This window comes from Perna viridis, chromosome 11 (assembly GCF_037379345.1).
Source record: "Perna viridis isolate PV_CMFRI_1.1 ecotype Kerala chromosome 11, ASM3737934v1, whole genome shotgun sequence".
Classification (NCBI taxonomy): domain Eukaryota; kingdom Metazoa; phylum Mollusca; class Bivalvia; order Mytilida; family Mytilidae; genus Perna; species Perna viridis.
The window spans coordinates 15,215,956-15,232,368 of NC_142455.1; the positions used below are offsets into that span (position 1 = coordinate 15,215,956).

General features: G+C 33.7%; 1 pseudogene across 1 annotated transcript; it reads right to left on the reverse strand.

Annotated features, from left to right (window-relative positions):
• Positions 1–13,771: 13,771 nt before the first annotated feature.
• On the reverse strand, positions 13,772–15,697 carry LOC148603090 (sarcoplasmic calcium-binding protein pseudogene; annotated as a pseudogene). The gene is made up of 2 exons (XR_015916629.1): positions 15,542–15,697; positions 13,772–14,606 (listed from the first exon to the last, which is right to left on the reverse strand). The product of XR_015916629.1 is annotated as a sarcoplasmic calcium-binding protein pseudogene (transcript).
• Positions 15,698–16,413: the final 716 nt, after the last annotated feature.

The window sequence follows — 16,413 nt, forward strand, 5'->3', positions numbered from 1 at the left end:
AATGAATAGCTTCTAATGTGTTTTCAATATGTTTCTGTACTAGGATACCCTGGTTATCGTTCTTGTGGTACACTAAATGGATTCTGTAGCTTCTCTGACACTTTATACAGCCGTAGAGGACGAGTGGTGGATAAAGGTCATTTAGACTGTCTCCCTCCAAGAAAATGTTTTGTAGACTGTGAGTTAAACATCATAATGTTTTTACATAACTATTAGATATATCACAAGTTTTTAAGATCGGTCTGTTTTCCATAATAGTTGAATACCTTCAATATGTTTCAATACTTCGCCAATGAAAATATGAAGTTATGTTCCATCTGGGGCCATAATTGAGGTTTACACAATCTAAATCCATTTATGATTTCGTATTATTTCAAAAGTACTCTGTAAAATCATGTAAATATGAAACTAAGTGTATCGGTAGATGTGCAGACAATATTTGAGAATTTTTTTTATTATTATTGGATTAACATTTACATGGCTTAATCAAATATATTATAACTTAAAGAGAATTTTGTATCATTCTACGTAATGCTAGATGCAGGTATTACCTGAATGGGTTTTGTACAAATGTTTGCCCAGCAGGATAATTGCGGCTACACAAATATGTCAGTGTGGACGTAACCGAGAAGTTTGTTGCTTCAAAAGTTTGACCGAATATTATAGTGGTTAAAATAAAAAAGTAGCAAACTAATATTGGATACATTAAAAACATCGACGAAAAAAATCCGAATTCTTTATTTATAAATTTACTCTAAATTTGTATTAAATTCATGGTGTTGCTATCCTAGTTCTTCGATACTTAAGTGTGATACCAGTTATAAATTGGAACCCCAAAATTTGAAAATTAATCAATTTTCGAAATAACCGTACGAAGTAACAAAACGCAAAAGCTCACAAATTTTTTTTCAAAAGTTATAAATATATGACATCTAAAATAATGGAATTTTGCACTTAATTGAAATGATTAATTACCACATAGACATGAATACATAAGTACTTACCATTTGCTTGCAACCCCTCCCTACATTTTATTTAAAAAAAAAGTTGATTATTTGTTCAGGTTGGAGGTATCATTTGCACCTCATGTTGATGTTCCTGCTCCAGTTGCTGAAGTCAATATTTTGCAACGATGTTTGGGTTAGCACACGCGCCAATCCAAACGATCACACATATTCAATTGACTTTATGATTATTTCCTGATCAACATCGAGGCGCATATATGAAAACGAAAGACTGTCAATATTTGGTTTTTTAGATGCATTGTATTCTAAAACCTTTTGGGATGTTTTCAAGTTACTTCCTGCATTTCTCTGTGTATATAATCAGGAATAAAAGTCTTGTTGAATGGATTAAATAGCAACTTACAATGTACTATGGAATACAGATTCGATGAGCTTTCATTTTTAGACATACTAATTTTAAAGAACAAAAATATAATTAAAACCGACGTCTTTTTCAAACCTACAGATTCGAAACAGTATCTGAGGTTCCAGTCATGGCATCCAAAACATACAAAATTGAGTATTCCATACAATTTAGCGAGACGATTGTGCACAATTATATCCGATAAAAATACCATAGACAGGCAGTTATTGGAAGCAAATGAAACATTAATCAAAAGGAAATATCCAAAAGCAATAATTGATTTGGGAATTAAAAAAGCATTGAAAATTAAAATTGAAGATCTACGGAGGACGAAAAATATATGCAACGCCGAAGATAGCATCCCATATGTCTCAACGTACAACCCGAGGAATGCCGAATTTTTTAATATAATTCATGCAAATTTACCAATTTTAATGCAAGATCAACGGATGAACAATATTTAAACCAAATTTAAGATAATTAAAAGTAAGAGACACCAAAATCGTTAAACTAACTTCGGCAAGATTTAATATCAGCATATCGGAAACTAAAGTTCAAAAATGCAAACATCCAAGGTCTGGTATTTGTGCCTACATTTTAAGAGGTATTTCTTTTACATTTAAATCAGGAGATGTATTTAATGTAAAGAACAGTTTAACATGTACCTCAGGAAATCTTTTGTACATTGTAACTTGCAGTGGTTGCGGAGAAAACTATATTGGACAAACGGGAACATCACTTCGGGAAAGATTTACAGTACATCGACAACAAATCATAATTCCAGAATATCGCAAAATACAATTAAGTGGACATATAGAGAACTGTGGAAATAGGAACTATACAATATTTCCGTTTATAAATTTATGGATGAAATAACGGAACAAAAACGTGTTTATAAAGAAACATTTGTTTATGCAAAAGTATACACCGAAACTTAACCTACATTTTAACACTTGAAAAAAATTAGTAAAAATATAGAAGTATAATAAATACAAGAAAGATGAATATGATAGATTTTTGACCACGATGTTATTTATAGCTGTACTATTTATAATGAACGTTACTTTCACTTTCGTTTTAATTATAACGCGAGGGTCGCCTAGTGACTCTTAACAACGTCTTCAACCATGATTATATGAAGAAGCAGTGAAACTGGTAGGAGAGGAAAGATGTGACTTTATACATTCATTTGTGTGTTTTTTAATTGTATTGTATCTATAAATACAATAGAGTGCATTTCCAACTTCTTGATTTTCACTATTGCTTTCACCCCGTGTGGATAAATCAAAAATCTGTTTTTGCTATATATATGTGTGTGTGTGTGTGTGTGTGTGTGTGTGTGTGTGTGTGTGTGTGTGTGTGTGTGTGTGCTAATATTCAGTGTTTTTCAGAGATGCTTCAACATAGCTGTACCCAATGTGGAAATATGGAATTTTTTTTCTATACCACATTTGTGACTTTTAATTAAGCGAAAAGAAGTTTGTCATATTCTCAAAATGAGCTTAATAAAGTTCTAACCGGAGTTGAACTATGCTGCCGTGGACAACATCGGTCAAGAAACATCATTCACAGATTTCCTCATATCAAGTCGTCCGTTACTGGTTTTTCAGTTTGCAGCATCTTATTCTGAAATAACGACAAACCATTGCGATACAAATACACTTACTATTGCATGTATTGGAAATATCCGCTTTTTTATATCTTATTATTTACCTACTTATTTATTTACTCACTGCCCTATTCCTTCACTCTTATGAAGCTGACTTTATAGCTGATCTGAGCCAAAGGAAGTAACATCGTTTAGCTAGATGTATTATCGTTAAAAAATCATAGTTTTGGAGATTTTATCGATCGCATCTACCACAAATAACTTGAACTAAAAGACTGGTTATACTGTGCTAGATTTCATACAATTAGGCCTCTGGAACAGGGTTATGTTACTACAAGATTGAAGTCAACACTACAGAAGTTTTATAGCCGTCATAATGAATTCGTGGATCGTTACGGTGTACCAATGTGCACCATGAGAACCAATTTGTTCAACGTTGCATAGTTTTTCTCTCCTCTTTTTTTTTGTCTACCCAAGACTTGACTTTTTATAAGCACCTCGGTGATAGTTTTTTGTTAGAAAAACAGAGAACGCTTACCCTGCCAGTGCACCTGGTCCGGGTTTTAGTGGAGTTGTTCATTTAATTTGTAACATTGTATGCACTACTTTGGTTATGATATCTTGTTTAGTTTGTGTGTCTGTCTTTGTCCCTCGGTTACATTCTTTTGATAATAACAAATAATCAAGTTATGTTATGGCTCTTCAATCAGTATTCGAGATGTTTTTTCTTTTAATCCTATATGCTCACACTATTTTTGGACACCTTTAATCCGGATAAAATTGTAAAACAGTATATGTGTTCACTTTTTTATTATTTGGGCAACCTCTAAGTAAACGAAAATTGTGACGCGCTTCTAATATTACATTTATCTTTTTCTCTTTAATACATTGTAGTTTGCCTTAGATGATAAAAAAAACAATTACTTAACTTTATGCGATTGTCAAAATTAGAAGTCTCTATAAGAAATAGTAGTAGTAAGGCAAGTTGGAGACATCTTCGGATTAAAAATGGCGAGTTAAACTAAGTTTAGATTCATTGTGCAGAAACCGCTCGCTTTGCAAAATTTGCCATCTGGCTTAGTTGGAAAATTCCAGATGTCAAACAGCACAGATGAAGATATATTGATAATATTATCGTTTGGAATTCAGAATATTGACTACTAATTTCAAGAATGTTTTCATATCTGACGCTAGCGCTTACTTTTGGATTCAAGCTTTTTATTATAAACATATATCCTTTTCTCATAGAAATACTCTTACCGAAAACAAATCTTAATCTGTATTAAATCTGCAGAAAACGCAGAGATTTCTTTGTGTTATCCAAATATTTAAACTTTATAACTTTGAGAAATAAACATCACAGTCCTTGTAAAAGTTTACCCTTTTAAGATATTTATAGGTAAAATTTAGTTGAAAGGCAGTATAGAAAAGTGGTGGGAAAATTTTCCCGCACATTTTCCCTATATATCCTATATAAGTATTTACGACACAGATGCTTCAGGATAAAAGACCGAATTGAGAGAAAAATGATTTGACACTTATTGCCTGAACATTACATAGAGTGGTACATAACATGTATTTGTTTTGTGTATTACTCTAGCTGCTATTTGGAAAATCGCGAATGTGTCATTTTGTAGACAATATGTAAGAGAGAAAATATCCACAAAAGGAAGCACTGGCAGGATATATTTATCAATACACATTTAAAATGTCATAGTATGAAAAAAAAAAACAATTGAGTAAGTTAAAGATTATTTGAACAAAATTTGTTGTCGTACCAGCAGACAACGCCGAAAGCAACGTTTATTTTGTCTAAAAGACGCATTGATAACAAGAGTAGACAAATAAATAATAAGACCTTTACTGCGAGCACCTTCTACAAAGAAGAGGTAGTGGAAGACCATTACTTTTGTCTGTCCTCTTTTTAATCTCTACTATAAAAACGATGATTGTCCATGTTCTGTATACCAAAGATCCACAAGAATCCATACAAACAACGCTTCGTAGTTCCAAAGATGGCCTTTGGTCTTAATTATCACGATATATTCAAAATATCATCTAGAAACCTTAAAGGCTAGATTATAATCAAAATATAAAAGTATCAAGACCTATGATGTTTCAACCCTTTATACTACTATTCCTCTTTCCTCTATTCCTTTTTTTTACATTACGTTGTCAAAGAGATGGAGTTTTTTATCGGCAAAATATTCATCTAGTTTGATGGGTTTGTATTTAAACAGACGGCTGGTATCGAAAGGTGACTATATAACTGATTTAATCTTTAAAAGGAACACCGATCCACCAGATCCTTCAATCTCAGTTTTCGGTTTATAAATGACGTATTTGGGGAAACTCATAACTTAACTACGACAAACGTATCTTTTCTTTCCAATGTAGCAACATAACTCCCTTCAGCATTTGCGTTTGAAATGTTCATATCACAACTCATACATTATGCTACAGCTTGTTCTCAGTACACGGACTTTATAAGCCTTGCTTGAATTCTAATCGGCTTCTGGAAAAGGATATTGCTGCTACATGTACAAGATTGAATTCATCATTATAGTAGTGTTATGGTCGTCATCATAAATTTGTAAATCGTTATGGTGTATTCATATACACTATGAGAACTGGTTTGTCATATTTTTCTTTCATCCAATTTATTCCGTGGTTGTATTGGCCCCCGACTTCAAGAATGTTACATTCTATTTAAATGTATTCCCGTAATATATTTAATATCCACGAATACTAGGATAATTTTTTTTAAAAATCCGATTTTCATCAGATGAATTTAATTTTTGGCAAACACATTTCAAACATCATACTGAAACTATTTATCGGAAAAATATCATCATAAAATAAAATAGTTTCCCTTATACCTAAAACAAATGTTTGATTTCATACATGTATAACAAAAATTACTGTAAGATTACTCAGGTAAAAAAAATAGCTCAAGTAAATGTAAACGAAAATTGAAAAAATGTCCTTTTGTTTAATTTTAGCTTGACATGTGTTCAATCCATAGAGGGGTTTTCCGTATCGTATCTAAATTAGGTTTTCACGTGTCATGCTTCAAATAGACCAAAAGCACATTGTTTTTGTTTTTATTTTTATTCAAATTGTCACTCCTTTTATCTGGTCACTCTTACAAAAATGTTGACATTTTTATTTAAAATTTTGCATTAGGGTGAATAAGAGTCTTTGTTATTTCTAAAATAATATTTTGGGTAAGTGCGTCATAAGTTCCAATGGTATTGAAAATGTGTTTCTTTGAAAGAATAATCAAGGGAACCAAGTTTATAGCGGTATTCAAACGAATGTAATCTAAGTAGAAAGACCAGACATGGAAAACAGATATACACAACAAAGAACATGAAGTAACTAAAATCATACATACAAAGTAACAAAAGCAAATGAGCAACTCAGACTCCACTAAAAACTGGGAGCATGGACCAGGTGCACCGGTACGGTAAGCGTCCTCTGCTTTTCTAGAGACACCCACCGAGTTGCTCATAAAACTTCAAGTAGACAAATGACGAATGGAAAATATGACACGTTAAATAAATCAGTTTTCATGGCGCAGATGGATATACCATAACGATCCACGAGTTCATGATGAAGACAATAAAACTTCTCTCTGTAGTGATGCCTTCAATCTTGTAGCAACATAACCGTTCCAGAAACCTATTTGTTATAATTCTAACGCGATACAAAAAGTCTGCGTACTTTCGACAAGCTCTTTTATCTGGTATAACGTATGAGTTGTGATATGAACACTCCATATGCAGGTGCTGAGTGCTGAAGAAATGTTGCCACAGAAATGTTGACAATTCTGAATAAAAAGTCATCAGCAATCATATTTTTAAGATGTAGAAAGTCAACGCCAGAGAAACATCAAAAAATGAAACATCTAATTTTTATTTTGACATTTCACATATTTCTCTTGTTTTAATTCATCTGTATCAAAGCGCTCGTGATGGTAAACACCAGTTTGATCAATAAAAATAGTCTCGCAATTGAAGACACAGCATGTATCAAATGCTATGAATGAAGTTCGCCAACTCAAGAAATATCATTTACATGTATTAAGCCGATCATCCGCTAGAATATTGGTTAGTCTGCCAATGTGATTTGCGTAGTTAATTGATATGGATAGAAAATGTAGTTATACCTATATATATTACAGGTGTCAGTGTTGTATTTCATTTCGATTGTTCAGTCTTCCTCAAGATGATCAATTAGTTAACCTTTATCGAATTTTATAGTTCCTTACAAGAACATTTTTATACATACAGTAATTCTGATAATTTTTTTTTTCTAAGAAATGTACATTTTGTAGGCTAGTACGTTATATTTTCGTCTTTTTTATGTCCGTATCTTAACTGACTATACGAATGCTACTGTACTTTGTACAGCGTCGAACCCAAATGATGTTTTCACAAGTATTTTGTCATGACGATAAACTTAGCCGATAACTGCACACTGACGAAAAACTGGTAGACGGATGAAGCTTAGAACCGCAAGAAAATGCGAGACTGGGTCGAGCATTTTTACATGTTCGAGTCGAATTTCTATGTCTAAGTTTTTGTCAAGTCAGTGTTCTGATTTTGTCTTTACACTGCAACAAAACTTAAGCGAACAATTTGTCACGTCACATCAGAAAAATTCTATTAATTCAGTGACTGTATATATATGGTCAATTCATTTTAACTGCTCAAATAGAATGTTTGCAGTATAAAATTTAATACCAGTCGTAACTACCATATTTGACATTTTCCAAAAAGCATTTCTGAATTTTCCCCTGAGTCACTCCGATAAGCTTAAAGGCTTATAACAATTTCCTGATTTTCCCTGTGTCACCCGATTACAGAAAGGCCTATAGCCTGTTTTTGATTTCCCTGTGTCACTTCGATAGCTGAAAGGCCTACAACTATTTTCTGATTTCCCCTGTGTCACTCCGAAAGCTTTAAGGCCTATAACCCTTTCCTGATTTCCCTGTCTCACTTCAATAGCTTAAAAGCCTTTACCATTTCCGGATTCCCCCGTGGCACTTCGATAATATAAAGGGCTATTACCCTTTCGTGATTTTCCATATGGCAATCTGATAACGTTTTCCTTGTTTTTCCTGTGTCAATCAGAAATCCTAAAGGCCTATTACTATATTTCCTGATTTCTCCTATGCTCCACATGTAACTTAAAGACCTATTACACTTTCATGGTATTCCCTAAGTCACTTCGATAACTTTAGAGCCTTTAACCATTCCTGATTTACCCCCTCATTCGGGAACACTTAAAGCCTATAACCATTTCTTGATTTCCCTTATGTCCCTCCAAAAGCTTTTAGGCCTATAACAATATTTTGATTACCTTGTCCGATAGCTTTAAGGCCTGTAACCATTTCCTGATTTCCCCCGTCTCTCCAATAGCAAAAAGGACTATTACCCTTTCCTATTTTCTCTGTGAGACCTCGATTGCTTAAAAGCCATAGACCATTTCTGGATTTCCCCTGTGTCCCTCCGATAGCTTAAAGGCCTATAACCATTTCCTGATTTCCCCTAATACACTTAGATAGCTTAAAGACCTATAATCATTTCCTGATTTCCCATGTGTCACTCCTTTAGCTGAAAGGCAATTACCATCCCTGGTTTCTCCTGTGTCATCCAATTGCTTATAGGTATGTCACGCTTTCCCTGAAATCCTCTGTATAACATAATATAAAGACATGTAATCATTTCCTGGTATATCGTTTCTAGTCTCACCCTATTTTGGACTTGTACGTTTAGATAAGTGTCATTTCAATACAAATATTACCTGAAGCTTATGGAAATAAACAGAGAAATTAGTACGTGGACTGTGATAGCGCCGTGCACATCTCCAAACCCCCCCCCCCCCCAGGATTTTTTGGATTTTTGGCTACTTTTTATGATTCGGTGAGGCAAACATCCATTTTTGTTATTGTTCCTACTTTCATATGTCAATATACAAAGTAAATTGACATATATATGTATCACCATGTACCTCAATGTCTAGACCTCAGCTTCGGAAAAATGTATAACTACCCCACCGAAAAGTCGTTTATATTGACATATTTTTCAATGTCAAAACCCCTTGAGTATCTGTGCTAAGATGAAGAATGGCTTCTTTTATATTTTCTGTTTAGTATTATCCTTCTGATACTGATGACTTCTAGCGAATTTCGAAAAATGAAAAAAAAGATCGTTTTGATTTTTCCGTAATACGTCGCATAATTTCGAGTCTACAAATTATTGCTCTACCAAAACGACTCAAATGTGGTAACATTCGATAGATATTCTTATATTTTAAACCACGAACATTTTTTTTCAAGAAAGAATTAAAAAAAGCATAACCCCTATCCCTAGAAAACTGGTCTCAGTATCCAACATAATTCACATGGCAGGAAACTCATATTTTAGGCATTCATAATTGAGATAACTGATCAATATAAGAGCTTAGCTTTTCTTTTTTAGATAATCATTTCAAACTAACAGTTTATACAGTATTTATGAAATGAAATAATTTTTTTTTCCTAAACATGAAATTTTAGGTGAAACATCATATTTTTGTTGGACTTTGAGATTTACAGAGTGTAAATTACAAAAACAGACAGGAAAAATATTTTTTTTTAAAATGGTAATAAGTTCACTTGATATTTAAAAAATACGACAAAAACCTTCATCACAATCTCTTCAAATCTTTACAGCATTTCCTAACTAGGTAAATGATGATTTTTGGGCAAAATATAGCATAATAATCCAAAAATCGTTAAAAACTGGAAAACACACATTTAGAGTTCTGTTTTAATTCATTCCAAAATAGAAAAATCTTAATATAATAATAATCCGATCAAACAAAATTTATTATAAAACAAATATGAAAATAACTGATCTTTGGGGGGGAAGCAAAATTTGCTAAACATCATTAAAAACTGGAAAAAACCGATACAATTCGTAGTTGGTTTTTTTTTTTCAGAAATCAATTAAATGTAAGATGTTAGTGAAAACAAAATTATATTCTTTATATGAAAAGTGCAATGCTTTAATTCATACTTTTTTCAACAAACAAGAGATATCAAGCGATAACCAAAGATTTGTTTACCAAATTGAGAAGCAAAAAGTCTAAAACGGATGATAGTAAATGGCAAAATACATGGAAACATTCTTTGTTTGACATGAAAAGGTCTGTTTTAGTTTTGCAAGGCATAGAAGAGGTGAAATTGATGTTTGGCAATTTAATGCCTTTTGTTCTACGCAAATGTGTTATATTTTTAATTGAAGGAAGCTCTTGATAACTGTCTTTGTATTTTCTGTTTACATGCTCAACATACATTTGTGTTATGTCTCCATCTGAATCACCATGTGTCCAAGGAAGACATTGCAATAGTTATCCACCATCAAGAACATATTGAAAACCCTTACCATCTATTTTATGTATGCAATCACTTCCACATGTCCAAGTTTGACTTCTTGCATGCCTCTCAAGGTAGTCGGTTGCAATCAAACATTTACTGTTGTGGTCAAGAGTTGGAACATCAATTGAGGATCTATATAAGAATCAGTTATACCCATTTAAAAAGTCTGAATCTGACTTAGATTTAGGTTTGCTGCCAAAGTGACACATCATTAGTAAAATGATTTCTTTCACTAAGGTCCCTGGTTAGACCTTAAGCAGGTTTGACACTTCTCATCAATATATGTTCTATAGTCAGATCAGTAGAAAGACCACCCCAAAAACGGCCTGTCCTCCTAAGTACGTGGTGACGTGCTTTAAAATGTTTGTATACATCTGGGTGATCAATTTTAAGTCTTTGCATCATTGATAAATAAAGGTAGGCCGATTTAGAATATAGATTGTAATCAGCTGTTACAAAAAACGGTAGCATTTCTTGTGTGCTATTAAAGTGAAGATCTCAGTTTCGTGTTCGTACATCTATAAGAAATTTGCTAAGGATGGTTGTCATGCGGCAAGTTAAACCACAAAGACGATGTTCTTGATTTACTCATTTTTTTAATGTTGTTGCTACAAGTTTAGTATTTATCTCGAAAAAAATGAACTTTGTTTGACAGTGTCAGTAGTTTCCTCAGCAACATATCGGTCGTTTAGCTCGCATGCTTTTTTAATCATTTCATTGAATTTACTGGAATCGGCTTGCGTTATATCCAATACATGTGTACAAGGCAGACTGACCCCAAATGATCCCTACATGAGAAGTACATGAAGTGCATTTTACACCATCATAAACCCCCGAACAGCTCTAGATACTGCTTTGCAACTTAGCATGTGATTTACCGCATTTGAATCAAATATAGTTTCTAATACTTCATGAAGTCTAGAACCAGCCATAAGACGACCAATACTTCCAAGAAAGTTCATTTCAGTGTGAAATCCATCGACACGAAGAACAGTCTGTTTAAGGTCACTCGTTTTTTTTTTTTTTTTTTTTACTTTATTTTCATTTGTGACTATACACAAAGCTTTCCAGTACAGAGGCTGATCAGACGTGACAACAGGTGGTTTTTTTTTTGTTTCTGTCAGCCTCTTTGCAAATGAATTTCAAAGTGGAATAAATGCATGATAAATCACTGGGATTTAAGTCGATTGTAGGCAGAAATACCAATGATGATTTACCAGGATGTGTTCCTTGCTGAACCGTTTACATATATCCTGACCAGCCCGGCATAGGAAAACGCAAAGGCCATGATACCTTCCACAATAAATTGATCATAAATTAACAGTCCACATCTTTATAGTTCATTCTTCTGAGATTATTATACACACCAGTGCTCGCATTTAGCCACCAGCCCAAAGCCGGGGGCTAGTAAACATTGATTCGAGCAAGTGAAATGATGTGTACTGTTTACGTTTCTTGTTTCGGGCTAATTGAATCCTATACAGTCCTCTATTATTCGGGCTAGTCAATGGGATTTTTGAAGGAAAGGGCACTCATGATGCCATTCGATTCGAGTCTGATGATTTGTAGTAAGAAATGTTGATTTTGGACAACTGTCTATTTGCTCTGACGTCACGTCTATTCTCGGAATTGGTTTTAAACTGAAGCACCCTGGGGTAACTGTTGTCATAATTCCCATTCCATGAAAAGTATTATTTTCATGTAGAGTTCCTGAGTGGTCTATAATGTCCGCTACATACTGAAAAAAGCTCTCGACGACGAAATTAGGATTGCTATTTTCTTTTTCTGCAGCTGCACAACATTCAAATTTTTGAACTTCGGTATATGAAGAACAGATTCCTAGGCTTTTCAAAGTATCAATCAGAAATCTGGACGAAAAATTGTGATGTAACTGAACTCCTAGTGCAAGTTGAAGAGGTAACAAAAACATTCCTGGTGCTGCGGCTTGGACTATGGATTGACCTATTGACATGATTTTTAAACGTTTTTCCTTTCCACTAAATCTAATAGTTTGAAATAGAATCTGTAAGGATTCGGGCACACACTTCATGTTACTTTGTGCAGATAGTTCATCAGGTGAAGGATACAGTGCCTCGATTGATTGATGTTTCTGAAGAAAGGATCTCAGATTTAAGTTTCTTAGCAGCTGTATGGATAACAGATTTTTTTCTTCATCAATACTACTATTTGTTTTTGTTTGTTCATAGAACTCTTGTAAAATTGACCGAACTGTGTTTCGAAATGTAACAACATTTTCTGTCCGTTTATTTCAGAAATGATTATCTTATCTCAAAAATGATCTTTTTAATTTATTGTTATCATATGTTGTACACCATACGCATCATCAACTCCACAGTGTTCTGGCATTTTTTACAAGAACTGTAACGGTTATTTGAAAAGTGTCTTTACATCTAATTTTTTTTTCTTATGTAATATAGTGTACCACTTGTTATCCCTTGTAATATACATATTGCAATTTATAACGCTCAATGTAGATATTTCTTTTGTTAAAGTGGCGGTAGTCTGACGTAGTTTTCCATTATTTTTACTGAAACGTAATCTTAACATATGTTTTTTTTGTTTGATTGAAGGAAATGATGAATTTTCTCCGTAAGGACAGACACTTTGTGTTACTTCTGGGAAATTACTTTTTTTTTCGTTAGTGTAATGGGGAACCTTGAGGAAAATTTAGAAAGTACACGTAATAACGTAAGAGCTCACACCGCTTCGCAGCGCTCGCTATTATTTTGTCTTATCTTGTCATGGTCCGAAATGTCTTTGGGTCAAATTGTCCGGCACTGGTAAGGTGTCTTTTGTATACAGGTTTTTAAGAATTTTTTGGGTTCGGTGTCAACAGATTTCACTGTATTTCGAGGTTACGCTTCTCAAGTGCCTTTTACATAAAGCAAATGCATTTTAAAAATGACAACAAACCAAAAGAAAGTAGAAACTACCCCTATCAATCAAATTAAATTGGAGTGAATGCAAACGCAAAGAATTACAAAAACAAAATTGTAAAACTTCTAAAATATGTTTCCTGTTCCCATTATCATAATTAGATTTATCTACTTTAGTTTAAGTTTAAATTGGTTTTTGTGTAAGTTTGAATTTCAAAGGATTGGGCTTACATCTAAATTCAAATTATTTTATTTCAAATTTGAAAATGCCTTAACACTGAGGCGTCATTCCTTGTGTGGCACATGGAGGTGGAATCTCTCTGTGATGGATTTGGCTTCTTATTACTAAGGTACATCTGGTATACATTTTTTTTTTTTTTTTTTTTTTTTTTTTTTTGATTTAGATATTCCTACACATTTGATTCTAATGCTGATGAGGAGATGATCGAAATTGCATATGAACATTAATTGATTAAAGGGAGATTACTCCAATTTATTGACCTCAAATGTTGGTACATGCAAAGTGAAGATTTCTATGTTATTAAAACATCAAAACTAGATACTGTGAATTCGACCTACAGTTTACTGTTTTACTAAGGAATAATATGACAAAAATCGTGAGCTCATAATCATTTAAATATATATATATATTAAGAGTCAACTTATTTAATAAAATGATATAACAAAGACAAAAGTCAAATATATATCATGTTTGTACTGCAATTTTCAAGCCAAGTTAAAAATGCAAACCAGAATTTAGAATCCGTCTAAGGAATCCCTAACGACATCTTTTTTGGAGGGGTCGTTGCACGTTGTAAACTGGACCCATGCATTTACTATATCTTTAAGGAGAAGACTTTCGTTTTTCTGTTCCAAAAACGCAAAATTCTGTCGAACCAGTTTTTCATTGTCATTTCCAAACGATTTATAAGCATTGACTAGCTCGTCGATAGACATTTCGCCGTCTTTGTTGACGTCCAACACGTCAAAGATTTCGGTAAAACAATCTGTCATCCTTTTTGCATATCCCTCCGCGTCGGCACTATATTCATCCTTCTGTTTACCAAGGAACTGCTCAAGGGTCACACTTGCATCTTTTGAAGGCAGAACATATGTGGTCCACCATTTTTCTATTTCCCCTTTGATCTGCGTGGCTTTATCGCCAGATATTCCATTGACCTCAAGAAACTTATTTTGGCACTCCTCGGCGTCATCAAATGAAAGGCAGCCATCATGGCTGACATCTAGTGTGCCGTACCATGCAGTCCATTTCTTCAGTAGGTAATCCATTATAAAACAAAATCTGAAATGATAGAAAATGTTTAAGGCGGGCTTACAAATAACCTTAAATTTAAATTATAATAAAAATTGTAAAGCTAATGATTAGTCCAATATTAAATTGTGCCGGTTATGAATGGGGTGAAAAACAAACAAAGACCTATAGAAATTAACTTTGCTCTTCCGTAGATAGGTTATATATGTAGGTTTCTGTTAATACAGGTTTATCAGGGGCGGATCCATAGATTTTGAAAACGGCAGAGAATAAAAAGAAAAGCTTCAGGCCATTATTTGCTCATTTTTTCACATATTTTGAACATTTTTTGCCAAAAATTGAGTGACACCCCGGAAACCCCCGGATTCGCCCCGCTAACTACAATACGGCACGTAAACTAGCCTTAGGTATGCCAGTAAGCTAACTTTTATCTGCTTCTCTACAATCACACTTCGACCCGATCATGATATGAACGATAAAGAGTTATAAAAAACGACAAAATCGCACGACCTAAATACACTGTTCAGTTAGAAACACCAAATCACTCGACAATTGGGGAGAGTGTGAGTAGATGGAATTATTTTCTCAACGGGCGATTGTAGAATTTCTGCCAAAACAGCGACCATATAATTTCTTATTACAATGTCTTTAATATTGAACAATCTGATCCATTTTGTTAACCAATATTAAATAGTGTTTTTTTTCTGAAAATATGAAGTCTATTAATATCGACCCGCACATTCATCCTCCAAAGGGGTTGGGATGCGAGGTCACATGTTTATAATTGTCATAGGGGGTTTTGACAAATAAAACTGAAAGAAGACGAACTTGATTTGCACTGTGCAGATTTCTTCTATAATTGAATAATTATAAATTTACAACCATTTAATTCTCAGTGATATTCTTAAATGATATTTGAAAAATACAACGTATCTAGAATCATTAAAAAAAACTCTCTCACTTACATGTACTGGTTTCCCCGTCGCTTCCGGCGTTGATGTCCTTAAGTAACCGCCAGAGATGTCGCAAAGGTATGATAGTCTGTCTGTAGTATCTATTTACGTCATTTGTTATATCAGTTGTTATCAAATATCAAGTGATTTTTTGCTAATTTTAGATCTATTGGAGTGGCCAGATTCGTGATGAGCATATTTTATACTTTTCCGAATTTGATCTCAGTTTTCTTTATCGAAAAGGATGAAAAATGACAGTGTTGTTGCGTTGAAAAAGTACGTGCATACAGGAAAAATAGAAAATTATCCGCATTCATTTACTTTGAATCACGCTAAATGTCATCAAATGGTATCTTTGAACTTCGAGATTTTAAAATTTTGATAAACGGTTGAATCATTTATTTACTATACAAACGTGTGTAATGTAACTACGTGTTCTCCCAGAGAAATCTGAAGGATGGCTGTAGTCTTATCCTTTCTCTTTGTTGAGAAGTTTGTTTATTTCGTGCTTTATTAAAAAAGGAACAAAGCAGCCTTGACCTCCCCCTTTTTTCCTGAGCCTTCATTTTTAAATCTCTGAAACCGCACCCCATTTTTACCCTTTTCTGCCGTGGGCAGCACTTCTAGTATAGACTCGCGCGGGTGGTCTAAACTAAGAACCTGACCATGTTTTACTTGATGGGGCGTTGTGACTATATCTTGATCCTGCGCAAAGGGAAACGGAAGCGGTTGTAGGTCTGTGGAGATAGATTCGTTCCTTGGAAAGACTTTATTTTTCATTAAGTATATATGACTTGGGTAATTCATTCCATAGAACCATTTAAATGAAAGGGCTAGCATGTAACATAACTGAATATTAATGAGCCGAAATTTCATATTTTATA